General features: G+C 43.6%; 1 pseudogene; it reads right to left on the bottom strand.

The window, feature by feature from the left end:
* Positions 1–426: 426 nt before the first annotated feature.
* Positions 427–2670, bottom strand: LOC122331735 (annotated as a pseudogene).
* Between the last annotated feature and the right edge of the window lie 24846 nt (positions 2671–27516).

The following is a 27516-nucleotide window of genomic DNA, read 5'->3' as shown; positions in this document are numbered from 1 at the left end:
AATGTCTTTGCTCCTTCCTGGATTTTTCCGAGGAGTTTTGCTGACATTAGTGTGATGTCAGCTTCTGTGTCCAGAAGGGCTTCGACCCTGATGTGGCGTTCGATGATGACGGAGAAGTTAAACTTTCTTGCTATATCTCTCTCAATGAGATCACCCAGGAGTTGAGGGACTGGAGTTTGGGATGAGATGGGGAGGATATCAGGGCTGATCTGCAGTTCTTCAGACAAGTGGCAGACGACCAGGACAGCACTTTCAGGAACCAGAGTGGTTTCAGCGGCAGGTGTTTGTTGGATGATGCCGTGGTTTGCAGCATCATGTGGTGAGTTAGGGGCTAACTTGATTGCTGGGGTTTCAGGTAGGATTTCTCATCCATCTGAAGTTATGGTCGTTATGGTTCTCTGAGTGTGCGGGGAGGAAGTGCTATTCTCAGCGTCTGGTTGGGTCGGGTGGTCGCTGCTGTCTCGTCAGGCTGAATTCAGCTTCTTTCTTTTCCCACTTCCGATCTTCCTTCATTTGCTGGAAAAACTTTCATCATGCTCTTCATCAGTTCTTGGGAGTTAAAAGACGGTGATGTCTTTTGCTCTTGTGTGGATTCAGTTTGAGCTCTGTCAGTTTGGAATCTTTGAGAGTTCTTTCGTCGATTCCTCAGGCTGGTTGCTCCAGGGTGTGTTTGTGCTCTTCCCGTGGAGGTTCTGTTGCCATCCCAGGAGCTCTTCCCCCTTTGGTTTCTAAAGGAGGTTGACTGATTCCACGATCTCTCCCGCTGACCTTCCTGCAGTCTTGAACTGTCCCATGACTTTTCCCAGTGGCGTCCAGGCGAGCGCTGTCGTTCACGTGGTCCATCCCAGTGGCCGTTTCTCTGCTTGGGTCTGGTACCTGCGTGAAAGTCTTGCTCTCTGTTGGACGCGTTCCACTCTTTTCTTGACGGCTTGAAGCTGTCTTGATGTTGGGTGCCCTCTAGAGGCAGTCCCTGACTTTGAGTTGAAGTCGAGGACCGTCGGAGCTTTAGCGCCTTTCTCTGCAGCCATCTTCTGTTTGCTGTAGGCTTTGTGTGCTAAGTCGCGCAGCTGCTGAATGGTCATTGTGTGCGGACATGCAAGCACGCCTAGATGGTGGCTTACCCCAGGAGGTAGGTTCCTGAGGAAGAGAGTCTTAAAGTTCATGTCTTATTCCATTTCGGGCTCGTTGCGAGTTCCGAAGTATGCTCTCCTGAGTTGGCTGTAGTAGGCTTGTGGAGACTCATGACGGCCTTGTCTGATCTCCAGGGCAGCTACTAGTCCTTGTTCTGACTCGGGGGTCAGCAAATTCCTTGATGAGAGCCTCTCGGAGCAGGTGGTAATCAGCCTTCGTCTGGGCTGGTTGCCGGTCCAGAAAGCTGCGTACATCAGGGCTTGATGTTGCTCGCAGTAAATAGAGTCTATCTTTCAGTGACGTGAGGTCTTGCTTCCAGATGGAATTCTACGTCCTGTAGATAGGTTTGAACGTCTGGACTACTTGGCATACCTGGGGTGAACTTGATGATGTTCCTGGCGATCTTGTCGAGGTCTTTTAGGTGATGCTCTTTGGCTGGCTGGGTCCGTTTCTCTTGGCCTTCTTGCGAGGTATGTCTCTTCAGAGGGAGCTGGTGAGTTTCAGCATCGCCTCTTTCCCCCTTTGTTCACGTGCCTGTACAAGAACAAGAGACCCGGTCCTACTTGGCAGGGGTGACTTTGGTGCCTCTCGTGTCCTCGGTGGCTCAGCGCGCAGGTCGTAGGCGTGTCTGAGTTCCTCCTTGACACTGTCAGATTCCTCTTTGACGTAGTCCAGCTGTTGTTCTAGGCGGCTGATCTCATTCCTTGACTCGTTCAAGTGAGTTTCGAGGGCTTTGATTCTGCCGGTCTTGTCTCTAATGGAAGTCTTTGCCTTCTCCAGTAGCTGTTCTGCGTACTGGAAGTTGTTGGCAGCATTGTCATAGTCTCTTTTGGTTTGTTTCACCTCTTGTGTAGAAGCTGCTAGCAAGTCTTTGAGTGTAATCTCCTCTGTGTCCTTTCCCTTCTCATCCAGCTTTTTCCTGTTGTTCCAGCTGTTTGATGCGTCGCTGTGCGCATGTCAGCTCCTGTTGGAGATCGGCGGCGTGCCTGTCACTCAGTTTGAGGGTAGCGATGAGGGTGTGACTTAGGGAGCAGGTGATCTTTGCTAACTCTTTGTGGTTGTAGCCTTGGCTTGGGTCCTGTTTCATTAGGCTCGTTAGGTTGTCATCCAGCTGTTCCTGGGTCTGACGCTTTAGTGCGGCCTTGGGTAGGAGGCTGCTGGTTGCAACACTTAGCCATGTTTCCAGGTCTTCCCAGTGACCAATGTTGTCTGCTGTGTGAGACATGTTTTGGTGCGGTGAGGGGGATTTGGAAACGCGACTGACACAGACCTGGAAGAAAATAACAAAACAAACAAGGCAGAACAGACAACAAGCAAGGAAAGACAGGTGTAGATGTGTAGTGTCAGTTGATGCCAAATGTGAGGTGTCAGGTGGGCGTGGTTCTCTGTAACTGTAATCCTCTGGTGGGTGTGTTTTCTAAATGGCGTTTCTGGGGAGACAATTAGTAAACACACACAGGACGACAGAAAACAACATAGAACGGGAAGAAGGGATAGCTGGGCGTTTGTTCTTCTGTAACAGGCAGTCCTTCCTCCTTTTCTTCTCCCTTTTTTTTTTTTTTTTTGTTTTGGAGAAAGGGAGGAGCTACCTGTAAGAGAGGGAGATAGGGAGAGAGACAGAGAGGGGGGGGAGGTAACACACTCTTTCCTGTCAAGGAAGGAGGAGGTTAGACTCTATCACTGTCTCTTTTCCCTAAGTTAGAGGATGCTTTAGGAGTTTCTAAATGGGGATTTCTAAGTACCAAGACTGCGATTGCTATTAGAATCACCTCCGGGCGAGGATAAAACAATAGCAATGACAGTTAGCTTTTAGTTGGTTAGATTTGACTCCGTGCACCAAGTAGATTGTTCCTGGAGTCGTGTTTACGATTCCTCGTTGATCGACTTTGGTTTCGGCTGGGTAGGATAACACGCTGAGAAGGGAAGGTTTGTGAGCATGAACAATTTTGAAACAATGTTAAGTTTTACCCGATACTGATCAGAAATGTCTCAAATTAAATTCTTTGATTTCCTGGTTCCCACAGGTGCGATCTCAGATCAGAGGATCTGGGCGCCCCCGTGCTCCTGTAAGGTCAATCAGACTTCTGTCCGACAGTATTGCAGTGAGCCTCTCAAACAGCGTCGGCTTTTGACACAAAGGTGCGGGCCCACGGTGGAGGCGCGTCAACGGCTGGCTTGGACTGACAAGGCTGTGGGGCAGAGCCCTGGGTTACTGATTGGTCTCCTCGATTCAGCAGCTGACAGGGTGGTTTACCCGAGCCTCCGCCCAGGTCAGCTCGTGTTGACTCCTCCGTTACACAATTGCTGATGCCTGCTGCGGCCTTCACTCACAATGCTAGGACAAAGAGGCCTGGCTGGCCCCCAGCTGGCACAAGGTCACGTTCAAACAGGGTCCTCACTCACTGTGACACCTCCGAGACAACCGTCACTGCACCAACCTAGCACTAGGGGAGTGCTAGCTGCTAAGCCCTAAGCAAGGGAGAGACCCTGTAAAGAGGATTGAGAGGGAGGCACTCAACTGTACACACCAACGTAACTGCAAATGACTTGAAATTTTCTATTTGGTAGCGATTGATGATCAATACTTCCTGAGGAGTCAAGTCTGAATTAATCACTAAGTATCTTCTGCAATAGAATCCGGGTACTATGCTTGGAATAGTAAACGGAAGTTCAAGTCGATTATAATTGAAAATTTATGATATTGGTATTAAATTTATAAAGCAATTATAATTAAATAAATCCACAAAATAGCAATTATGTAGGGGAGCCACCCTAATTTGCTAAATCTGAAATTAAAAATCCAAACCAGGGATTATATTTAAGTGATGTGTTATCACGACTATAAATGCAATTTTAATTAACCAAATCAACAGCTGAAATTATTAACTGCTGTTATTGATTCAAAATTTTAATTACAAATTCAGTGCAATTATCAAGGTATTCAAAGCAATTATAATCAAATTAATCAGCAAATATTGTTGCAATTTATGAATATGAACCTAATGCATTTAGTAAATGACATTAAGGTTTCACAATAGCAATGCTAGAAAATTGGTAACATTTCCTGATGTCATTAAAATTAATAAAAGCAGTTATACTTGTTGATGGCAATGTATCATTGAAATGCTAAGGGTAAGAGAAACAGTTTCTTGTTAATAAACCAACAGTTATGGCAGTTCAAACATTTGTCAACATTCTTCTCGGTGAGAGAAAGGCGAGGAAAAAGGCATAAACGTGAAGGGGAACGGAGGAGGAAGCCCACTATTGTGGTTTCGGCGTTCCGATGTAACTCAACACACCATAAACACACAATGCATTCAACTCAATAGACGACAGAGGTCTATTTGCTAAGCGCTAGCCTGATGCTAACAGTTTTGCATAGGTTTCAATGCCAACACATTAGATTGCGTTATCCTATCCTCTGCTCCGTTTGTTTACAAACTTCAAATGTGGCGCCGGAGGACTGCGCTTGTGCACTTTGAAGTTAACTCTGAAACGGCGTCCTAGGACTTCCGGGTTGTTGCTATGGATGCGTGCAATTCGCTATCATATGAGTTCGGCCCACCCGAAATGACGGCGCATTTCACAACGAGTAAACTCGATCAGCTTCGTCTAGCACTGACAACTTCACTTGCTAAAAGTGAGGCACTTTTACATAAATGTACTGCAATCAAACAATGACGTCATCGGACCGTGGCGGGTCTGCACAGTTTATTCACTTAATTGATCAATAAATTTCTTCTCCCATATAACTTCCGCGCTCTGACGCTCTCTGCGCTACGCTCGGTTTCACTTCTTCAAGTGACTAAATGGCAAAGGATTACTTGGTTAGCTACTTCTAAGCTTTTGCCAGGGAGGAAATAGATTCAAATGACAGTGGAACTCGCACTGTCATAGATCAACAAAGGCCTTATGGAAAATAAACAAGGAACACGCTAGTTTTTTTCATCAACGCGCTCTAACGCGGATCTCTTTCTCTATGGACAAATATTACAATTACTGCAGTTTTCACAAAGTCTTCACAAATCACACGCACTTTTACGTGTTCGCATGTCAAAATAAAGGTACAAAATAACAGCAATTTGTCTGTCTTAATCTATTCTTCCGGATAAAATAGAAAAATCACGAATCACAAATTTATGAATTGAAAGTCAAATCTTGCCCGCATTCTCCACCATAATATGTAGGATTATACCTTTTTATTAATTATGATAATTATGAATTATCATTTGAATTGACTCTTAATTCAAGTTTGGGGAATTGAATCTTAAAAGATTCACGTTAGTATGCAATTCAAATATACCTTTAAATCACCTAATACGTCCAGCGTTTTAGGGCAATTTAAATGTATGTTACCAATATGAATTTACTCTGTGATCAGCAAAATAAATCAATTGGACTTTACTCATTTATCTGATTTTAGCTTTACCTCGAGCAGGTAGCAACGGATCTGGGCATGAGTTTCACTTTCCAATCACATACCACAAAAACGTAAATGTATTAATACCTACTAATCGACAAGACTACACTGAGAAGACTAAGCATACACACATACATTCATACACACATTCACGGGTTGGAAGGGAAAATGGATAATTGTCTGTCCAAAGTCTGTTAGCTAGTTCTGAGATCGCACTAAGAGCACCAACAAAGCAAAGTTAGGTTTTAGCTTTGCTTATGTGTCTGCACCAATTCAGTAAAGAGATGAAAAGGTAGTTTTACCACTCGGCTTGTCTGGGGAAATCCCGGCTTGCTGATTGGTCAGGCTCGTCCGTGGGATGACAGAAAGGTTACAGAAAGGGCAGTGAGTGTCTGTGGAGTGATGTAACGGAGCGGACCAGAGTCGAGGGTTGAAAGTGTAAGGCTGTCCTGAACACACGTTGATTCACAGCGGGAGTCTTACCACCTTTTGACTTGGTGGCTCGGTAGAACTGGTCCCAGATCAGTGCACAGAACAGGTTATCGTGCTGTCGACCAGATGTTGCATTTTAATCATCCCAATCTTGACATGGGTACGCTCTGATTGGCCGAGCTCACTGCAGCGACAGTCCCTTGAGAACATTTGGCAGACTTTGCGGCGCTCTGCAGACCATTTTGATTGCCTTTTATGGTCCGGGGTGTGGAGAATGCGTGGTTTTACGACCTGGTTTTAGAGCGATTTTCCCCCTTTTATGGTTAATGTCTGTTCATCAAGGCCTCACAATATCCATCTTTTCTGTTGGCTACATAAAGATGAAACACAGTCATAATTAGGGTGAGTAAGTACTGGTGCTGTTTGTAATTCTCTTTTGATGGATTCAAAGGCTACTGAAGCATCAGTGTTCCATATCAGATGTTCTGTTGTCCTATTACTTTAGTTAGCGTTCTTAATGGGGCAGTTTTGATAGCATAGTCTTCTATCCATTCTGCACTGAATGCAGTAATTCCTAAAAAGGTCAACATTTAGCCTACTGTTTGAGGTTTTGGGGCTTTACTTATTCCTTCTAACTGACTTGGTGAGATTGCTTTAGTCCCATATGCAATAATGCGACCCAAGTATTCAACTTGTGATTGACAATATTGCATCTTTTCTTTGGAGGCTTTGTGGCCTCCTTTTGCCAATTTTTTTTAAGCACCATAATAGAATTTTGATGACATTGTTCCAAACTATTAGAACAGATCAAAAGGTCATCAACATACTGAATTAATGTACTCTTTAACTGGATGTCTTCTAGGTCTATTTTCAACACTTGATTGAATACATGTGGTGAATGTTTGTACCCTTGTGGTAGTCGAGTGTATGTGTACTGTCTCCCTTCATAAGTGAAACTAAACAAGTGCTGACTTTCAGGTGCTATTGGGACACTGAAATAAGCAGAACATAAATCAATCACTGAAGTACTTGGCTGCAGGAGGAACATTTGTCAGCAAGGCGTGTGGATTAGGAACTTCAGCTGGCCAATCCTCAACTACCTCATTTACTGCTCTCAAATCATGTACCAGCCTCCACTTGGTTTTATTTGCTTTAGGAATAGGCATAATCTGTGTATTGCAATAAGTTGAAGTTTGAATCAAGACTCCTACCTTCACTAATCCCTCAATTGTTGGTCTTATTCCATCTACTCCCTCTTTTTTCAAAGGATATTGCATCCGCCTGGGCAGTGTGACATTTGGTTTCACTGTTACTTCTATAGGATTTGCTAATTTAATTAACCCTACATCAGTTTCATGTTTAGCCCATAACTCATTTGGCACTTTCTCTTCCATTTCTCTCAATAGTTCATTCATCTTGTGGACTACTTCAGTCTGTTCTTTTTTTTGTTACTACTATTAGCTTGGGAACTGCAGTCAAAGATGTGTCATACATGATTTTTAAGTACGTTTTGTCTGATTTCAAAAATGAATGGATTTTCAGTGCTTTTCCATTCACATTTTTCAGCTTTTTTCATCATGTTTTCTACATCTTGAGAACACTTTCCTTTACTGTAGTATAGGGTTATGTGAGGTACCTTTTCTGGCATTGGAAACCACTTTTCTATGAACTCTTCAAAGCTTGCATCCTGAGTGGGATCATAAGCCATTGTACACACTGCAATTCGGTGTTTGGATGTTTTGGTTCTTGTAGCTGAACTGTTACATTTTCCCCACTTGTCAATGATTTTTCCTACTTCCTCTTTTGTCTCCTAACCAGTAGACGTTTACTTCTTGTCCTTGATTGCTTGGAAGTTGTGTCTCACTGTTAGCTGTTTGGTTCCTTCACTCTCAATGTAGATTCCATCTGGAGAACACCAAATTTTCAAGTTCATTTTACAGATGGCATCTCGCCCAAGAAGATTCACTGGTGTATGTTCTGAAATCAGAAGAGGACAGGGGTGGGCTTTCCTTCAATTTGGACTTGCAGCATTATTTCTTGATCAGCATCACATGATATTGTTGGAAGCTGATACCTCCCCGTAGGATCCTCTGGGCTTCCCTAATATCCTTGTGCAGGGCCTCGCCATGGGTTGACAGGTCCTTGTCCTTGGGCTATTTGTAGTTGTCTTGGGATGACTGGACATTCTCTTCTCAAATGTCCTGGTTGTCCACACCCCCAACAAACTCCAGGTGGTCCATTCATACTGTGTTCATTATACACTTGCTGTCCTCTTCCCCTTCCCAATGATCTTGTACATCCTCTATTGTTTTGCTGTTCTGGTTTTAGATATATTACAATAGGAGTGGCTGCTGTGCTGGGTGTCGTTCCATCATGTCCATTACTTGCTTGTGCGGTTGTTGGTTGCCCTGATGGTGTTATCATAGCTTGTTGAATAGCTGGAGCTGTCACAGTCACTGGCACAATCATATTAGCTTGGGTTTGTTCTCTAACAGGAGCTTGAATCTTTTTCTTCTTGCTTGTTAACTCCTCTAGTTGAAGGTGGTTCAGTTTTCTTAGGAGCTCTCGTTCTTGATTCTTCTGCTTCATTTCATCTTTCCTGTATTGGTCCACTGCATGTGCCACAATCACCGAACTCTGTGGAGTTGAGTCCCACTACATCTTCCAGCTTTTCTTTAACCACTGTTGGCATGGCTTCTACTATGGCATTTCTGAAGAGGGTCATCAAGATTGGATCTCCTTCTGGATTTTTCTCTAGTTCCTCCTTCCATCTTCTCAGCTGGTTTTGTATATATGTTACCAGATTTTCATTTTCTCCTAATGACTCTCCTTTCAGTGATTTTGGGCCTATTTGTATTGGGTATTCTTGTCGTAACACCTTCCACATTTCCCCACGATAGGTTAAATCCATCTGCATCTTGTTCAACATATTTTAACTGATCCTCAATATCCATTAACTCCAAAATTTCTCTCATTCTATGTCTGCCCAAACTTCTTGCCAGCAATGCTTTAATGTCTCCTAAAGCCAAAAGTTGTCCTGTTGTGATTTCTTCCACCTTTTTTTTTATCCATTTTCCAGCTCCTTCGTGCATGTCAGGAAGTCGAGCTATCAGTCCATCCAGGTCTTGATGTGCCCATGGTATATACTGGCCTCGCCCATTTTTGGATCGGTACTTGTTTAGCAGGTCTGAGAGTTTCTCCCTTCACCCATCGCTGATTTGGAGTTATCATCTTCATTTTCCTCATTGCCTTCTTCTCCATCCTCCATTTTGTTTTTCTCCAGTATGAGTGCCCTGTTGACTTTCTTCCTCAGCTCCCTTTGCAGTTTGTGCTTGTAAAGCTTTTTCATGACCCTAGACCATAGTTGTCAAGTTTTCCATCCCAAAACTAAGTTTCTCAAGATAACTTTTAATGAAACTTTTATCCTCCTCTTCATCTAATCATTCTTCTTGCTTGTTTTTGACATGGATGCCTTTCTCTGTGCTGGTGGTGTCATCGCAGCTGTGGCTTCTCTGTAATCTTTGCTGATTCTGTCCAGGCTTTCACGAAGGTCAATGTAAGGGCTTGTGATGTCACATGCTGTCTTTCTTTCCCTGTATGAACATGTTGGAGTTTCTTCCCAATCCTCTTTCCATGCAAGTTTTAACTCCCCCTTTTCTTTATCTCCCTCCTCTTGCACACACTCAACACGGGTCACAGGTCAACCCCCCTTACTTTGCCTACCTTCCTTCTCACTTTCCCCTCCTTTTTTTTCTGTTCTATATCTTCCCACTCCGTATTTTCTTTATCACTTTGCAACTACTATGTTCTAATTTTAAGTTGATCTCTTGACTTACTAAAATTAGTTCTAATTTATTAATATTTCTTCTTGGTTTTTTCCTATAAAATACAATTATTACAAAAATAACAAGTCTCAAATTTTCAGTTGCCCCCTTGTGTTCAGCTCTTGCCTTTGCCTTTGCACCACATAGGAAGTCCTGCCAACAGTTAGTTTTCACTCTATCAGCTCCTTATTCGGTGCAGCCACCTGATTTCAGATAAGGAACATACAGAATCAAGCAAAATAATAATATATTAAACTTCCAGCGTATGTTTCAAATTTCCAATGAATAAAAAAAACAGTTTGAATCCAAATTACTATATATATTCAATCATTTCATGCCCTCCTCATACACCTAAAGCATTCTACTCCTTTCTTCTTTCACTCCCTTTTTTCCTAGTCTCCCTCAACACCCAGTGATACCCTTCATTCCTTTTTTCTTTTTCCTACCACACCACACCCTTATATTGTTATATTCCCCTTTATTTTATTTCTTTGGTTTAATTTATCAATTTGTATTTTGTAATTTGCTTGCACCAAGAGCTCTTTTGGTGAAACAAGTACAAAATTGTATTTTATTTCATCACATAATATAAACCTTCAAAACACAATTTAAATTAATTAACATATTATCCCATAGCATATCATATAACTTCTCTCCAGTGATCCAACCACTCAATTTCCCTTTAATCAAATCTTATTTTTTTCTTTTTTCTTTATTTCTTCTGTTTCTATTGTTTTATTTTATTAACTTATTAATAATAATAATAATATAATAATAATAATAATAATTATTATTATTATTATTATTATTATTATTATTATTATTATTATTATTATTATTATTATTATTATTATATGTATACATGAAGAAAGAGCAACCCCCATAAAAAGGTCACAATAGGGCACATTCCTTTCTTGTAGGTGCTTGATCCTGATTAGATCTCAGTTAGGTGGAATCTGCTTGGGGGTGAGTTCAGCAAGAGTTCAGCAAGGTGTCGGCTCTGGACAGTGTCCTGTCCTTTGTGAGCGTGTTGCCAAACTCTTTACACACACACACACACACACACACACACACACACACACACACAGAAGTTCTTCAAATCCACTTTGATATAGGAGACAGTAATGTCAATAAAAGAACAAAACAAGAATAGTAGTTCCAACATTTCCCTCCTGTTTGACATTATTACACAATGATCATCAGAAACCTCCACTTCTCTCGATTTTCAGAAGCTTCTTCATAGTCTGTGAATAATTCAATATTACTTCGGTACAACTCCTAGGAGCAAGATGGGGCGAAAACCTAAGAAGGAGAAATTCCCCATCGACACCCAAGTTGATTTAAGCGGGTGATCACTGTTGAGACTATTTCACTCAAATGGCTCTTTACCAGGAAGGATCAACTCAAGGCAAAATAAAACACAAGACAAGTTTCTGGATTTTTAGCTTGCAAGGATTGCGCTGTCGATTGCAAGCGGGAGAGAAGCAGGTTTCTCCTTAAACTCCCTTTTGCCTCCAGACGGATCACAGTCTGCCTGAGGCCGGGGGCCGGGCAGGCCCCCGCCTTCCTTTGCCTCCTTCCCTGCTTTGCCTCCCTGCCTGCTTTGCCTCCGAAGCTCAGATCGCAAGTCACTTTATTTATAGAGAAAAAGGACAGAGCAACTGGCAAAACAAAGACTCCAGACATGTTCGTCACATATCTTTTTGGGCGTCAGAATCTTCATTCCCTCAGATTCTCCTGGCGTGTGCCATCCTCACTGATGGGCAGTAATGTGGATGGATTTAAGGTGGCACAGCGCTTGAGTGTCAGATGAGGTTGAGACATTAAAATGGACATGATGGATAAATGTCTTGCCGGTGACAAAAACAACATTTTTGTTTCTGTCAACAACATATCGACTGAGTGAGGAACTAAGTGTGAGAGGGTGGAAAAGAACTACTTCTGCTGATGCCTGTACAGCTAATGCTGCTGCACAGACAGCCCTCACACAGGGGGGTAGTGCGCATGCTACTGGATCAAATCTTTTGTAGTAGTACGTGATTGGTTTGTTCTTTCCCCCACTATCTTGTGTCAACATTGAAGTCATGTAAGTTTCTTTGCAGTCGACCGTCTGCATAAAGGATTTGGAATAGTCTGGTATTCCTAACACTGTGGAATCCATCAATACTTCCTTTTAACTATAAAATGCTTTTTCTCCCACTTCTGTCAACTTCACTGTGTCTCTCATTGTCATTGGGATTTCATAAATCATATTCAGCAGGGGTTGGGTCAATAGTGCCTAGTCAGATATCCACTGTCTACAATAGTTGCACAGCCCTAGAAACCGCAACATTTGCTGTTTAGTCTGTGGTTTTGGAGCCGTTTTAACTGCTTCTTTCCTAGCCTCAGTTAAAGCTCTGCCTGCTGGTGTAATTTTATGACCTAGGAACACAACTTCCTGTTTTGCCCACTGAAGTTTATTCAGTGAGGCCTTGTTGCCTGTTGCACAGAGGTGTTTGAATATTGTAATTGCTGTCTGCTTGTTCTGCTCTTCAGTTTCAGAAGTGATCAAAATATCAAATATACCAATACCTGAGTATGTGATGGGATTGGTAGGGATGATAAACATTTGGTTATTTCTGCTCAGAAAATTTGTTGGAGATTCTACGTATCCCTGTGGGAGATGTCTATAAGAGTATTTCCTTCCGTTATAAGTAAAACCAAACCATCCCCATGAGTCGGGGTGTACTGGTATAGAGAAGAATTCATTACTCAATTCCACCACTGTGAACCATTTCATTTTTGGTCTTAATTGATTGATTCAATAGAGTGTGTGGATCTGGTACACAGGGGGCTCTGCTTTCAACTGCTTTATTTACCTCCCTCAAATTAGTAACCATGCGCCAGCTGTCTGACGACATCTTTCTTACTGGGAAAATAGGTGAGTTGCATTGTGCTTGTGGGTCTTCAGCTGTTATTCCTGCCTCAATCATATCTGCTATGACTGACTTTATGCCTGACGAAGCATCTGGTTTTAATGGATATTGTTTCACTCTAGGCCTATAATTAGTTTTTGGTTTAATAACGACTGGTGTTGCAGTTGCCATTAAACCCACATCGGTTTTCCCTTTAGACCAAAATGCATTTGGTACCTCACTAAGCACTGGGTCTATTGCTGTGACTTCCTGAATATGTCAGGCATTCATGTAATAAGTATTATTACCCACCCCGATTTTTTTTCCTAAACATGTCACCGGTTTGATTTTTCTCCCAGCCATTTCCATCTTTTCAACTCCCAATCTTCTTCTTTCGGCCTATCATTATTCCCTACATTCTGTCTCCCACCATGGTTTCCTTTTCCTGCTTCTCCTCTACCTCTACCCATTCTCCCTCGGCCAGACCTCTTGTTTCTAAAGCCTGACCCTTGGTAATAGGTTTCAGTGGTACTATCTTTACCAGCCTGCACAAGGTCACCTATCAGGGCGAAAACCTGGGCCTGGGCCGTCTTAGACTTCTTATCTTTTAACACCTCTTGAGCTTGAGTAGCATAATTCATTATGGGCGTTACCCCATCGGTGGGTGTATTAACATTGTGCTTCCTAATAAAGCTGGAGATTGCTGGTAGAAAACCTTTTGAGGAGGGCCTGCTTTAGGTGCTGTTGATAAGGGCTTGCTGCATCATCATTTATTGGTATTCCTCTATTAGCTTGGAACACTGTTTCCATTCTAGATCTATATTCAGATACCTCCTCACCTTCTTTCTGTCTACACTGTGCTATTTTTGCATAGTCTGGCCTACTAGCCAGACCAGTGGTGATTCTCCGGCATACCGCTTCAAATGCATTAGCTAAAACATTTGAATTGGGTGCTAATGGTTCACCTTCAGCATTCTGTCCAGTATAGTCTCCCCTTACGGCACCATATCGATGTTTCAGACCCATTCTCAGCACCATGTTTATTTCTGTTCCATTCAAATTGTAAGTGGTGACCAACATTTTAAGGTTATCTACCCACTGTATTATGTTATCGAGAGGACCTAGTCCATCGACTGCTTCTTTCAGCTCATTTTGCGACCCGGGCCTATAAACCAACATGCATCTATTTTGGTCCCCATTCACTCCAAAATGAGAATTTGGGACCTGAATGGATGGGTAAAATTGACCCTGATCATGTTGGGGTATGTATGGTGGTGGGGAAGAGGTCCCTTCACTATAGCCATATTTCTGTTCATGTGCGTGTAAAGCACTGACAGATTCATCATATGATGTTTGTTTTCTAGTACGTTTGGGGCTAAATGCAGCAATTGTTGCAGTACTAGGGGTCCTTATATCTTTCTTTGTTTCATCTGCGTGTATTCTTTGTTCTGTTTCATTTTGTGTTCTGCGTATTTGCTCTATTCTTTGTTCCTCTCGTCGTGCCTCCTGTGCACGTAGCGCGAGAGGTTGACCCACATTTCCAGCCTGCTCTAACCATTTCATTGCTTCAATTATTTGTAATTCATACACCAAGCTTTTACTTCCCTTTTTTAATGAGATGCATATTGTTAGAGCCTCAACCAATCTACTACACTCAGGCAGAATTAACTTGCCTTGAAACCATGGATATTTCTTTGTCCATTCCACCAGGTATCTGCAGCTACCCGGGGCATATGTTTCCTTGAATTTTGCATCTCCCGACAGTTTACTGTCATCGTTCCCCATTTTTTAGGTATGTAACTAACACTCAGAAAAACGGGCATCTAGCCTTGTCCGGGACACAACTCTATTGCATGCATTCAAACGACGATAATATTTACCTGATTAGCGCTGAGATGTCTTCTGAAAATGGTCACCGTCAGACAGCGCGGAGAAGTAGATTTTTGCAGACGGAGATTCACTGACCTCCCACGAATTCACGAGGGTGGATTTTAGACAGACGTCTATCGCCCGACTCTGTGCAGAGATATTCTCTCAGGTCCTCTCAGTCCTCCTCTTCTCCGATCTGCCTTGTTGGTAACCGGGCGGAAACACCAAATTAATGTAGGGTCTGGATGCCCCTTTAAGGTACTTTACCACCTGGAAGACGACTCAATAAGAGACACAAGAATTTGTTCCAAATGTGTAACTTGCAAGTGACATTGCTTCAGTTGCAAGGGAAGTAAACTGTTTCCAACTCTCTTCAGTTTGCTTCTGAAACGCAGCCCCTCACACATCTTTATTTATACATAAAGAAAGAGCAACCCCCATAAAAAGGTCACAATAGGGCACATTCCTTTCTTGTGGGTGCTTGATCCTGATTAGATCTCAGTTAGGTGGAATCTGCTTGGGGGTGAGTTCAGCAAGGTGTCGGCTCTGGACAGCGTCCTGTCCTTTTGTGAGCGTGTTGCCAAACTCTTTACACACACACAGAAGTATTTCAAAACCACTTTGATATAGGAGACAATGTCAATAAAAGAACAAAACAAGAATAGTAGTTCCAACACCCACCACCGCTTCCGTGAACACGTTGACGTCCTCAGAGCTACACCTGAACATTGCCCAGTCTGCGTCATCCAAAGCGTCCTGCAGAGCGGCCACCGAATGGTCAGACCAGCGTGACAGCCTCCTTTTTCAGCCTCTGTTTGTAAACAGGTACGAGGAAGATGTCGGCATAGTCCGATTTACCAAATGGTGGCCATGATTTTGCCTTGTAGCTCTCTCTGAAGGGTGTGTAGCAGTGATCCAGTGTCCTTTCGCCCCTGGTGGGGCAGGTGATGTGCTGGTGAAAGTTCGGCAGTCCCGGTTCTGTGTCTGGTGTGTTGTGAGGTGATCGTGTAAGTCCCATATTGCAGTTTCCGTGTCCGCTTGAGGTGGAATATAAACAGAACTGACTATGACCGAGCTGAATTCCCGTGGAAGATAGAAAGGGCGACATTTGATGGTCAGAAGTTCCAGGTTTGGTGTGCAGGAGCGTGAGAGAGGAACAACACGCCGCGCTGTAGGCACCAGCGTTTGTTCACCATCAGACACACTCCACCTCCCCTTGTCTTCCCCGACTCCATTGTTCTGTCCATGCGGTAAACAGAGAAAAACTCGGCCGGTTGTATGGTGTGGTCCGGTACCACTGGGTTCAGCCATGTCTCGGTGAAGCAGAGGAGGTTGCAGTCCCGAATGTCTCTCTGGAACTTGATCCTTGCCCTGAGGTCATTGAGCTTGTTTTCCAGAGACTGGACGTTGGCTAACAGGACACTAGGTAGGGGAGCGCGGTGTGAGCGTACCCTCAACCGGTTCCTGACGCCGGCTCGTTTCCCTCGTGGATGCCGGTGTGGGTCGTGTCCTTTCGTCTTCGACAGGATCTCACTCTGCCAACATGGGTCCGGGTTTAAAAACAGTGAAAGTAGGGTGCACTGTACTCCAATAGATATGAGTGGCTCGATCGTATGTAGTAATAGCCATCTTTATATAAAGAAAACCGCGCAGACTATCCTAAATACAAACAACTAACAGAAAAACAAAGTTTTGCAGGAGCGGTCACGACGGCAGCCGAACTCAACGGCGCCATCTTGGTTACCTTATTGCATTTACAGGTTTTGATTCACCTCCTTACAATTCAATCAATCATTTTTATTTATATAGCACTTTAAACACACTTAACATACAATGACAGGGATGTATAATGACGAGAATGAACAATTTGTTATTAAATGCAAAGACGATCTCTGTAATCAATTCGACCATAATCACTAGAAGTTAAGTGTCCCCAACAAAGCAAGCCAGAGGTGACAGCGGCAAGGAACCAAAACCCCATCCATACAGAATTGAGAGGAAAAAAAACCTTGGGAGAAACCAGACTCAGTTGGGGTCAGTTCTCCTCTGACCGGACGCCCAGCACTCAACTTCCAGTTCAATTTTAAACGCAGCTGTGTCATAGTGTAAATGACTTGGTGTGTGTGTGTGTGTGTGCGTGCGCATCAGGATCTGGTGATCTGTCCACAGAGCGCAGCTAGGTGTTCTGGTCTCTGATAAACACAATCTGATGGACCACCATCTAATCTGGATACAAACTGTAAAACAGATTAAGAAACAGGACTAATATTGGCGTAGATGTAATTTTTTTTACAATGTCACAAGTACATGTTTTATGAGTAGTGTTCCCGGGTTCCAGCGGATCTAATTAATACAGCCTAAGAATCCTTTAACGGATTTGAATAATAAAAGTGTGTTGTGTAGTCTAGGTTAAAAAAGTGAAAAACTGACAAAGTGTCTGTCTCCAGAACAGAGTTAGGGAGATTGTTCCAGAGTTTGGGTGCTAGATCTGCCTCCCGCAGTTGATTTTGATAAAGAATGTAGCAAAATCGTCAGGTGTTATTGAATTGGTGGGAGGTGGTGGAGGGGGATAGAGCAGAGAGTTAAATGATCTGAAGAGCTTATGTGTGTCTGAAGTGTTGTTAATCTTGTTTTGGAAGTATGATGATTTGGCAGTGTGGATTTCAGCAGAGAAGGAAGAAAGCACAGTGTCGAGACTTTCACTCGAACGGCTCTTTACCAGGAAGGATCAACTCAAGGCGAAATAAAACAAGACAAGTTTTTTAGCTTGCAAGGATTGCGCTGTCGGTTGCAAGTGGGAGAAAAGCAGGTTTCTCTCTTGCCTCCCTTTTCCTCCCTTTGCCTCTGAAGCTCAGATCGCAAGTCACTTTATTTATAGAGGAAAGGACAGGGCAAGATAAGTAAAATCAACTGGCAAAACAAAGACTTCAGACATGTTCGTCACATAAGTTATCACTAGTCACACATTTTTTTGTGCATCAGAATCTTCATTCCTTCAGATTCCCCTGGCGTCATACCAGTCTGAGATACTATATAGAGGCCATGTCATGACCTAGAACAAGAAGTGTTATACCAGATGGAAGCTGAAAACTGAAAGGTCAAAGTTGCAAAATGTCAAGACACCGCTTCAACATCAATACACAACTCCAACATCTCCCTCCTGTTTGACATTTAGCACCTACTAAAAAAGACATAACAATGCATATGCATGTTGAATTACTGATTACTTGATTAAATAATCGATGCTTACTTTAAACAGTAAGGTTGGGCGAAAACCTCAGTATCGGAGGAAAAATTCCCAACCGACCCCCAAGATGCTACATGGGCGATCACCTGTAAGGCTTGCATCTTAATATATACAATAAAAAAAATAGAAAATAGGAGGAAAATGTGAAAATAAAATGAAAAAAAAATTAAACACAGTGCCTCTTGTTCTTAGCATGGCTACTGTAGCTTGTCAGTGTACCTTTTGTATCACAACATCAGCACTCAGCCATGTCACAGCTGTGGTTTTAACTGAGACTTCACACATGATACTAAAGCTCTCCATTTCTCTCTTGGTGGAGAAGCATGGTAAAACTGAAAAATGTCTGGCTAATCATTTTGGTAATCATTGCCCATGGTAAAACACAGATCATGCATAAACACAGCAAACTTAAAACTGCAATCACTGGTGTGATCATTTTCAATAGCACATTCCACCATTCCCCACCAAACAGCCATGATAACAGTCCTTGAGTTGTTATGCTGTTTCTCTCCATGGCATCTCTCAGTTGAGTGAGGTTGGCTATTGCTCGTTTGATTACTCCTCCGTCCGCATCGTTGTCTGGTATAAACGTGCAACATGATGATCCAACTATTGCACACACTCCTCCGGTGGAGGCTGTAAGTTGATCTAATACCAGTCTGTCTTGAAGCTCCATCTGTCTCAGCGCTCTCAGCTCTTCCTGTACTCCTTTTATGGAGGCTATGGTGTTATTCACAAACAAACCGAAACGGTAATCCACCGTCTCCATGCGTAACATTAGTTTACCAACCCCATCCCATGGAAAAAGGGCCAGTAAAACTTTCTCTCCATCAGTCCACAGCTTGTGGTCTTTGGGAACGTCCGTCCCCCAGATAGTCATGTTTCTCAAAAGACCTTTTTCTCCGTCTTATTTTGTTAGGATGTGCACTTACAATGTAGGAATGGTCTGTCAGCAGGACAGGGGCGCATCGTCCGGTCCACCTTGTGGGTAGATTGGAATAAACATTGTAACCACAACCACACATGTGTTGACTGCGGTGTGGTTCCCATGACATCAGGAACTGTAAAATATGACTCACAAATTGTCTGTGTAGGATTAATTCCATTATGTTTACCTGCTACACACGCTGTAAATGTCTGATTACAGTATGCAGAGGGGACATCTTCTTGCTCCGGCGCGCCACCTAGCGTTTCTCGATTCTCATAACCGCTAAAAACAGACCCTGCTTCTATGTGCACCGGTCCACACAGTTTCTCTTCTCCTGTGGTGTTTAGTATTAACAAGTACTTGAAGGTCAATGTGCTCATATTCACAGGTGCAGGCAACTTGTTGTTCTTAGTGGAATTTAAATAAGCAGAGCTATAAGATGAAACGAGTGTTTCAGGAAACAATGTTGAAATATTTCTATATGGCCTAGGAATCATGCACGGGTTTCTGCTGGCTGTTGGCATTTTAGTGCAGACATAGCACTTGGTTGAATTTGTGCTATTCGCTAGGAACTTTGTGTAGGCATACCACATGTTCAAATCAAAATTAGTTTTTAGTTCTTGTCGTTCTGTGAACTAGTCAAAATTCACCTCTTTCCGCTACTCTTCAACCGTCTCTCTCTCCTCCGCATCCATCCACAGCAGGTTTAACAATTTTGACACATGGGCAATTTTACATTTACATTTAGTCATTTAGCAGACGCCTTTATCCAAAGCAACGTACAAATGAGGTAGGCATATCGAAGCAAATTAACATCAGCAAAAGGGCAGTAGTGCATAAGTGCTCTGAGTGGGGTCTTGTCTTACCTAACGCAGACACAAGGCTTTTTTTTTTTTTATAAACAAGAAAAGGATAGGAAGGAGCAGGAGAAGAAGAGAGTGCTATCAATGTGGGGTCAAGTGTAAGCGAAAAAGATGAGTTTTGAGTTGGTTTTTGAAGATTGCTAGTGACTCTGCTGCCCTAGTGGTAACGGGCAGATCGTTCCACCAGCGAGGAACAGACCAGGTGAAGGTGCGCAAGAGTGATTTTGCACCTTTTTGTCAAGGCATTGCAAGACGCCTTTCGTTTGCAGAGCGTAGGCACCTGGAGGGAACATATGATTCAATTAGTGAGTGTAAGCACAAGGGAGCGGAGCCTGTGATTGTCCTGTAGGCCAGCATCAGGGATTTGAATTTGATGCGGGCATCTATAGGAAGCCAGTGTAAACTAATGAAGAGGGGTGTGACGTGGGCCCTCCTTGGTTCGTTGAAGACCACCCTTGCCGCTGCATTCTGGACCATCTGAAGAGGTCTGGTTGTAGAGGCTGGGAGGCCAACAAGGAGGGCATTGCAGTAATCAAGTCTACTCAGGACTAGTGCCTGGACGAGGATCTGTGTAGCGTGTTCTGATAAGTACGGTCTGATTTTCCTGATGTTGTACAGCACAAACCTACAAGATCGAGCAGTTTTTGAAATGTGCTCCGTGAAAGTTAGCTGGTCATCAATGATCACTCCAAGGTTCCTAGCTGACCTAGACGAGGATACAATAGCCGAGCCTAGCTGAAATGATAGGTTGTGCTGTATGTTGGGATCGGCCGAAAAAATGAAGAGCTCTGTTTTTGTGAGGTTTAACTGCAGGTGATGATCCTTCATCCAGACTGAGATGTCGTTTAGGCACGCAGAAATACGTGCAGAAACAGTGGGATCGTCTGGTTGAAAGGAGAGATGGAGTTGAGTGTCGTCAGCGTAGCAGTGATATGAGAAGCCATGCTTCAGAATGACAGAACCCAGTGATGTCAAGTAGATGGAAAAAAGCAGTGGCCCAAGTACTGAGCCCTGAGGCACTCCAGTAGTGAGGTGATGAGACTCTGAGACATCGCCCCTCCATGATACCCTGAAAGACCTACCAGAGAAGTAGGACTCAAACCACCGAAGGGCTGTTCCAGAGCCACCCATCTGCCTGAGGGTTGATAGGAGAATGTTATGGTTTACAGTGTCAAAAGCAGCAGACAGGTCCAACAGGATAAGCACTGAAGATTTTGATTGTGCTCTTGACCGTCTCAGTGCCTCAATGACAGATAGAAGTGCGGTTTCTGTGGAGTGGCCGCTTTTGAAACCTGATTGGTTGCTGTCCAGGAGATTGTTTTGTGAGAGATGGGAGGAGAGTTGGTTAAAGACAACACGCTCTAGTGTCTTAGCCATGAATGGGAGGAGAGATACAGGTCTGTAATTTTCAATGAGCTCAGGGTCAAGTGTGGGTTTTTTAAGGAGAGGGGCAACACGAGCCTCCTTAAAAGCTGAGGGAAATGTACCAGTGTAGATAGTTGTTGGTAATGTGGGTGAGTGCAGGGAGGACGGAGGGAGCGATAGCCTGAAAGATGTTAGTAGGGATGGGATCTAAAGGGCAGGTTGTGGCATTCGTGGCAAGGACGATTTTTGATACCTCTGTTTCAGAGAGGAGGGAAAAAGTGGAGAATGTGTTGGGGTGCTGTGGTTTGATGTGTGTAAGGCGAGGAGCAGCAGGAAATTGATTGCTGATCTTAGTGGTTTTGTTAATGAAAAAACGAGCAAAATCATCAGAGGTTAAGGATGACGATGGTGGGGGGACAGGTGGGCAGAGAAGAGCAGAGAATGTTTTAAAGAGGCTCCGTGAGTCAGAGGAGTTGTTTGGTAATAGTTACGTTTAGCAGTGGAGACATTATTAGAAAATGAGGAGAGAAGAGACTGATAAAAACAGAGATCCGATGGATCCTTGGTTTTACGCCATTTTCTTTCCGCAGCTCTGAGTTTGGAGCGATGTTCACGGAGAACATCAGATAACCAGGGGGCAGAGGGAGTTGGCCGGGCAGGTTTGGTTGTTAGAGGACAGAAAGAGTCCAGGCAGGATGTTAGCGTGGAGCAGAGGGTATTGGTAGCAGTGTTAACATCTAGTAAAGAGAACCGGTTAGGAGGAGGGAGTGACAGTGACACCGCAGAGGAAAGACAGGTTGACGAGAGCGTGCGTAAGTGACGGCGAAAAGTGACCAGAGGAGGGTTTGGTGTTATGTTGGAAGAGGTTAGGGTGGTGTTGAAAGTAATCAGGAAGTGGTCAGATGTGTGCAGTGGTGTTACCTGGGCATGATGAGTAGAGCAGTTTCGAGTGTAGATGAGGTCCAACTGATTACCTGATTTGTGCGTGGCAGTGGTGGATACATGGCTGAGATCAAAAGATGCCAATAGACTGTGAAAGTCGCAGGCCGGACTCTTATCTACATGGATGTTGAAATCTCCTAGCAGTACCAGAGGAGTGCCATCCTCTGGAAAAGCAGAGAGCAGCACATCCAAGTCATTAACGAAGTTACCGAGGTGCCCTGGGGGGCGATACAGAACAATCAGGTGAATTTTAAAAGGGTGGGTGACAGTAATGGCGTGTGATTCAAAAGAGGAGTTTGTATTGAGGGTCTGTATTTGGCTGTGCTTCCAATTCTTTGATATGAGCAGACCAGTACCTCCACCCCTCCCAGAAGTGCGAGGGGAATGAGTGAAAGTATGGTTGGCAGCGAGGGCAGCTGGAGTGACAGTGTCCTCTGGTTTAATCCAGGTTTCGGTAAGTGCTAGGATACTTAGATTGGAATGTTCTGTGATGGCTGTGATGAAGTCAGTCTTTTTTACAGCAGACTGGCAATTCCAAAGGACAATGGAGAAAGATTGTGATGTGGTAAACGATGTGGGAATAGTATGCATATTATTGTAGTTGCGCCTCCGATGACGCCGGATACAGGAAGTGCGAGTGGTAATGAGGCTAGGGATGTTGAAAGACATTGTATGAGTAGGGTGGAATAGAGACACAAAAGTGGAAGAATTTGGAAGAGGAATAAGGAAAGCTCAAATAGAAACGAAAATAAATACTAGGTATACGCGAGTGTTTAGCCGGTGTCTGTGCTCGGTGGAGTCGCACAGGTAGAGTCGCTGGTCTTCACACGATGAGGTCTGCACGCATGGGGATTGCGTGACTGAGTAAAGCAGGACACACCTCCCAATTTGCAACAACAAAAGGTCAGAAACTCGCACGACACTTCACGACAATAATCACGTGACGCGACAATAATTGCGTGACACGAGGCAAACTATAGAGCGAACGACACCTAGCAACGACACCGCGCTACAATAAGACTAGACTACAAACAAATACACTTACACGTTCCTGCAGACTAATGCCGATCAACTGCTTCAGTTGACACATGGGCATGTCTGATATCACTGACACAAAGGTGATCTCTTTCCACGCCATGCTAAAAATATGAGTAAGGCTCTGTTTGTTTCTTCACCAGGTTGAGACCAACGAGGCCTATTGCCTTCACCACCCTTTGTAACCGGACATCACACCCGTACTCGTCGTTCTAGGCAGGAAACTCTGTGACCTTCTTACAGTGGCTCTGATGAATCCACGTAGATCTCTCAGCGATCTTCAAGGCAGTTGGGGTAGTCAGTACCACGGTGAAAGGTCCTTCCCAGTTGGGCGAGGTCCAGTTTTTCCTCTTTACAGCTTTGATCAGGATGGTATCTCCAGGTTTCACTCGGGTTTCCTGTGTAGACAGAGGAACGGCTGGCAAGTCATTTGCACTCACAACATCTTTAAATTTCAACATTTTGTTCATCCATTCTGCTAGTGTAGGCTGCTCTTGTGGTGTCTCACACACATCATCACTGAACGGTCTGCCATACAGTATTTCAAAAGGTGTTAGCCCTTTGTCAGTGGACGTTATTCTCATATACATTTTGACCAAAGTAAAACATTCAACCCAATTTCTGTGCTTGCCCATGTGTCAAAATTGCTGCTTCGTGGAAGGCACAGTTTGCCTTCAAGTCTGTATGTGTCATCTGACAATTGTGCTCCTTTTGTTAACCACATCTGCTTCTCGGATGCTGGTGCTTGTTTTTGCATGTCTGATATCACTGACACGTCTAATGGAGTTTCTAATGATGTTACTTTCTGTATTTCACATACGGTGTGTTTTACGTTTTGGCCACTAGCAGTTTTCATGCCCCTTCGCGCCCATTGTGCTGCAAAATGATGTAAAGTAGAAAATGCATATTGGCTATCTGTGTAGATTGTGACGTCTTTTTCTCGCGAAATTTGGCACGCTTTTGTTAACGCTATAACTTCGGCTGCCTGGGATGAGTAATGCAAGGGGAGTTTCCCTGCAGTCACTATCTCTTTTTCTGACACAACAGCATAACCACATTGATTTTCACCTTGGCTATTTTTAGAGCATGAACCATCTACAAACAGTGTCTCTCCCTCAGTTAATGGAACATCTTTCAAATCAGGCCTAGGTTTGCAATTCTGTTCTGTGCTGGTCAAGCAACAGTGTGGTGTGCCGTCATTACAAGTTGGCAACAGAGAAGATGGGTTTAATGCTGTACATCTTTTGATAGTGAGATGTGGCTGTGACATTTAAAATAGACATGACAGCTAAATGTCTTGCTGGCGATAGGAATGACATTTTAGTTTCAGTTAATAGTGCGTCGACTGAGTGTGGGAAAAATAATGTGAGTTGATGATACATCACTACTTCAGCTGAGGCCTGGACTGCTAGGGCTGCTGCACATACAGCTCTCACGCAAGGTGGGAGTGCACAAGCCACTGGATCCAGCCTCTTAGAGTAGTACGCTACTGGTTTGTTCTTGCCCCCTGACTCCTGTGTCAGCACTGACGTCATAAATTTGTCTTTACAGTCTACTGTCTGATTAAATGGTTTGGAATAATCAGGTAAACTTAAAACTGTGGATTGAATCAATCCCTCCTTTAGCTGTGTGAAAGCTTCTTCCTGATCATTATATGGGGCTGGTCTGTAGCTTTCATCGGGGCTTCTACCCTGTGTTCTGGGCTTTAGAGGTTCTGGGCATTCTCGGATATAATGGCCTTCCTTGTGGCAATTAAAACGCCTATCATATTCTTTGTCATCGCGTGTCTGTTTCGACAACCTTCTCTCTCTCTACCTCGACCACGTGCTGCTTTCCTCCCCTTCCCTCTCCGATTAGCTTGGTAGAATGTGTCTGCACCAAGCGAGGTCATGCCTTGGGAGAGGGCAGTGAGTGCAGCTAAAGTATGGGCCCTGTCTGCTTTTTCTTTTTTATTTTTCAGCACTCCCTGTCCATGTCTGGCATAATTCATTATGCTATTTACTGGGTCGGTGGACCAGTTTATATTATATTTTTTAATGAAGTCTGCCAACTGGGGTCTGAATCCTGAAAGGAGTGCCTGTTTTAGAAAAACATCTAAAAACATCTTCCAGACGTGCTCTGTATTCATGTACATCTTCTCCATCTTTCTGTTTACACTGGGCTATTTTAGAGTAATCTGGGCGTGTTCCAAGGGTGTCTCTAATTCTTTCTGTCAATTGTTCGACTGCCTCTCGCAATGTCGCTGCATCATGAGCTAACGGATCATCATTCTCGTCTAGACCCGTGAAACCACCCCTATATTGGCCATATTTGTATTTAAGAGCTATTCTCGCAACTCTGTCAACCTCTAGGTCATTTAAACGATACATACGTATCAGTTGGTTAAAATTCTCTAACCATGCAGCAGCATTTTTAAGTGGACCAAGTGCATTTACTGCATCATTAATTTCCTGGTCTGACCATGGGCGATACACGTGAAGGTATCTATTGCAATCGTCCTCTACACCGTAATGTGGATTAGCCACTTGGATGGCTGGAAAAATTAAATCTGAATCTGATGAAAGGTGTGAGGAGTTCAAGGGGTCTTTTTTATACCCTTCTTCCACCTTGCTTTTCTCTAACAGAGAGATTGCTTCAGCATAAGGTATGTTTCTTCTAGTGCGAGGGGGACTGAATTCAGTTATCTTGGATAGGTCATGTTTTTTTTTTTGTCCCTTTCCCTCTTGCTCGCACTTCGCTCTGTGCTGTCTGCTCTCTCAGCTCCTCTCATTGAGCTGCTGCTGCCATCTCCTGGCCTCTGGCTGCTCTCTCTGCTCTTAACCTTTTTTGCCGATATAATGCCTCTGGACTCCCAACATAGTCTGCTGGGTCTTCCTCTTTCTGCACTGCAATCAATTGTTCTTCTTTCTGTATTTTCTTTTCTACTCTCGCCTGTCTTTTTTCTGCCTGCTCTTGCCACTTTGCTTCAATCAATTGAAGTTTCAACAGATCAACCTTTTTTCCCTTGGCTAAGGATAAGTCAACCTTTATTTTGTTTATTAAGAGAGTGCAGTCCCTCTTGACTAATTTACCACTGAAATCATATTTTTTATTCCACTCATATAGGTATCGCACACTGTCTGCCAAATATGTACGCATAAACTTTGGATCTCCCTGTCAATTTACTATTTTCTGCACCCATATTCGCTTTTGGTAAGAGTCAACGATTGGTCACACGTCTGATCAGATCGTCCACTGCACCAAGCTTCTACAGACACTAATTTGTCTGCGGATACAGCCATCTGAACAGACCAACTTTTCAATTTTGACTCAAACCCAATATAATTTTTCTGTTTGAATAACACAACTCCCTTTCTGGTGGGGAGAAATATCAGTCGTGTTATTCCTAGACAACAACAAACTTATTCACCGTAAATCACGTAAATAAACGTTCATAAAAAATACACCGGTATATCACCTGATCAGTGCGTTGAGTTGTCCTTCCAATGGTTCCTGTCAGACAGCCCGGAGAAGTTGATTTTTCCAGACTAAGATTCACCGACCCCCCTCGAATTCACGCGGGTGGATTTTGTCAGGCGGCTATTGCCTGGCTCTGGCCAGAAACTATCTTTCAGCTCCTCTTCGTCCTCTCCTCCTCCGCTCTGTCCTGTTGGGATCCGGCTCGAAGGACCAAGTAAATGTGTTTTATTTCGCCTTGAGTTGATCCTTCCTGGTAAAGAGCCGTTAGAGTGAAATAGTCTTGACAAGACAAGTTCTTTGGATTTTTAGCTTGCAAGGATTGCGCTGTCGGCTGCAAGTGGGAGAAAAGTCGGTTTCTCTCTTTTGCCTCCCTTTGCCTCCGAAGCTCAGATCGCAAGTCACTTTATTTATAGAGGAAAGGACAGGGCAAGATAAGTAAAACCAACTGGCAAAACAAAGACTTCAGACATGTTCGTCACATAAGTTATCACTAGTCACACATTTTTTTTGTGCGTCAGAATCTTTATTCCTTCAGATTCCCCTGGCGCCCATACCAGTCTGAGATACTATATAGAGGCCATGTCATGTCATGACCTAGAACAAGAAGTGTTATACCAGATGGAAGCTGAAAACTGAAAGGTCAAAGTTGCAAAATGTCAAGACACAGCTTCAACATCAATACACAACTCCAACACAAAGTCTGATACCTGCTCAGGTCTGACAGATCTATAGATTTGCGTCACTTTCTCTCATGGAGAACATCAGACAACCAGGGGCTAGAGGAGGCAGTCCGTGCTGGCCTGGAGGAGAGAGGGCATATTTAGTCTAGACAGGAGGTTAGAGTACTGCACAAAGTATCTGTAGCTGCATTCACATCCAGAGAAGAGAAATGGGTAGGTGAGGGAAGGGAGGAGGATACAGCAGAGGAGAGATGAGAGGAAGAAAGGGAACAAAGGTTTTGTCGGAAAGTAACCGGTATAGGGGTTGGTTGCTCAGAGATGGCAAAATGCAGTTTAAATGTAAGAAGGAAATGGTCAGAGATGTGAAGCGGTTGTACTGAAATGGTGTCTGCAATACAACTGCGTGTGTTAATTTAAATCAAGCTGG

Source organism: Puntigrus tetrazona, unplaced genomic scaffold (assembly GCF_018831695.1).
Source record: "Puntigrus tetrazona isolate hp1 unplaced genomic scaffold, ASM1883169v1 S000000001, whole genome shotgun sequence".
NCBI lineage: Eukaryota > Metazoa > Chordata > Actinopteri > Cypriniformes > Cyprinidae > Puntigrus > Puntigrus tetrazona.
Note: the sequence above shows the minus strand (reverse complement) of the source record. Positions and strands in the feature narration are given on the sequence as shown.